At 43.9% G+C, this 2,500-nt stretch overlaps 1 pseudogene; it reads right to left on the minus strand.

The window, feature by feature from the left end:
- Positions 1-2,092: 2,092 nt before the first annotated feature.
- Positions 2,093-2,500, minus strand: part of LOC123488671 — a 497-nt pseudogene continuing 89 nt past the window's right edge.

The raw sequence follows: 2,500 nt of genomic DNA on the forward strand, positions 1-2,500 counted from the left end.
ACCGCTGGAGTTGGGAAACACTGAAATGGAAGGGGGACACGCAGTGAGCAAAACTCCTAACCACATAAAAACACAGACACTTGAGATCATTAAGAGCTATAAGGAGTCCATCAACTACCTGGTCAGTCAAGTCATATAGGGGGGATTTCATGGCCACCTGCTGGAGCAGAAGTCATGTTTGCCAACACTGGCCTTAAAATCATTAGGAGCTATAAGGAGTCCATCAACTAACTGGTCAGTCAAGTCATATAGGGAGGGATGTCATGGCCACCTGCTGGAGCACAAGTAATGTTTGCCAACACTGGCCTTAAAATCATTAGGAGCTATAAGGAATAAATCAACTCATCATTCAAGTCATATAGGGAGGGATCTTAGCACCACCTGCTGGATCAGAAGTACCCTTCACCGTAGGCACAAGAGAGCCATCATCTCTCAACCGGTGCAATTTCCATAAGTATGTGGTAATAAAACAAACAACGACAGCTCCTCATATAGGCAGTGGTTTCACACATTTTTCTCCAAGATGTTCAAACGTTCATAGATGACCAGCAGGGTCAAATAATAAGCACAGTGGTTGTAGAGGTTGCAACAGGTCAGTCAGTACATCAGGAGTAAATGTCACTTGTTGTTAGTGTTGTAGTTCCTATTTCTACGGTGTTGCCTACCTGCAGCAATCATGAGTTACCTGCAGTGTTGATTGCAATTACGTAATTTGTCAACTCATAATAACAGATGTTTTGCAAACCGTTGATGTTTAAATAAATGGATTCCCGGTGTCCGGATACCTTTTCTCTTAAGGGATGTGATTGAGTGAATCCAAAGTAAGTTGGTCTAAATACATAATAGGATGAATCATTCAGGTAAAATAACACAATGTCTATTTGAGTCGAATCAATGTAATATAATCCTTTTTACGTCTCTATCATCTTTACTCAATGTATTGGACCACATCAACTCAACTTACTCAAGCTTATCTACTCATAAAAACAAGCAAAAAGATCTACTCAACAATATGACGTGTGCTTTTGTTGACTGTAATAGCTTGAGTACATTCCACAAAGTCATTTTTTACAGTGTATCTAAAGACACGTTTGTTGTGGTGATGCACTTTTTCTTTGACGTTGAACTTGCATTGAACAGACAAATCCATTTCGTTACAACCCTTTTGTAGTATGACTTAGGAATATTTGTTGATGATCCTAATGTCTATGCGTGAATAGTGATTGGTTGTTGGTGAAATATTGCTGAGAACCCATCATTTCCTGGCCTTTTTTCACTATTGAGCAATTTTGAAACATTTGTTTTGCTATTGGATTCATAATGGTGACCTGGGACAAGTAATTAGTGAAACCAGAGTTCAGCAGTTGCCATTAAAGCGATCGAACCAAGTCATCCTAATAGGCTAGTATTAGCCTAAAGCAGGGTTTCCCAAACTCGGGCCACATTTTGGGAGTTTTTGCCCTAGCACTACACAGCTGATTCAAATAATCAACTCATCATCATCAAGCTGGGAGTATTAGAATCAGTTGTGGAGTGCTAGGGCAAAACGCAAAACGCGCACCCCTTGTGGACCCCAGGACCGCGTTTGGGAAACGCTGGCCTAAAGAGCAAATGCTGAAAGGGAATCACCATGAGGTGCAGTACCCACATTTAACCACAAGATGGCCTCCGTGCTCCATTGTAAAGTTTGGGCCTCTGCATGAGTCTCTCAGCAGCACTGCAACATGGGACTTTCAAAGTAAGTTGGCATGCATGTTTTTTCTGGACTGCATGCAAGGCTATTATTACACACAACTAATAGTGTCAATTATTCATCTGAACACAATTCTTGTTACTATTCGGCCTATATTATCACTCGTTTCTTTTTCCCCTCCTTTGTAAAGCATTTTACTGTGTTACTATATAGTTCAAAGGAAGTGGATGATGCCAGATGGTTGTGTATATACACACACAAACATTGAAGCTAGACTTCAGGCAACTAAAAAGGTGCAATACGTAGCTTTTAGACGTGTTAGTGAACAACATACATGGTGGCTAATGTAGAGGTGCGTGTATACATGGAACAATTGTGCCTTTTTGATGGAAATATGGAGGTGGCTCTTAAAAGAGCCTTTGGGGGATATTCGAGTTCAGGTCATCCTCATTTATGCGCGCTCTCCGCGAATACGGCGGGCCAGCTGGATGTCCTTGGGCATGATGGTCACCCGCTTGGCGTGGATGGCGCACAGGTTGGTGTCCTCGAACAGGCCGACCAGGTAAGCCTCGCTAGCCTCCTGTAGGGCCATCACGGCGGAGCTCTGGAAGCGCAGGTCGGTCTTGAAGTCCTGGGCGATTTCTCGCACCAGGCGCTGGAAGGGCAGTTTGCGGATGAGTAGCTCAGTGGACTTCTGGTAACGACGGATCTCTCTCAGAGCCACGGTGCCGGGCCTGTAACGGTGAGGCTTCTTCACACCGCCGGTGGCGGGGCACTCTTGCGAGCAGCCTTAGTGGCGAGCTGCTT

Source organism: Coregonus clupeaformis, unplaced genomic scaffold, assembly GCF_020615455.1.
Source record: "Coregonus clupeaformis isolate EN_2021a unplaced genomic scaffold, ASM2061545v1 scaf2422, whole genome shotgun sequence".
Lineage (NCBI taxonomy): Eukaryota > Metazoa > Chordata > Actinopteri > Salmoniformes > Salmonidae > Coregonus > Coregonus clupeaformis.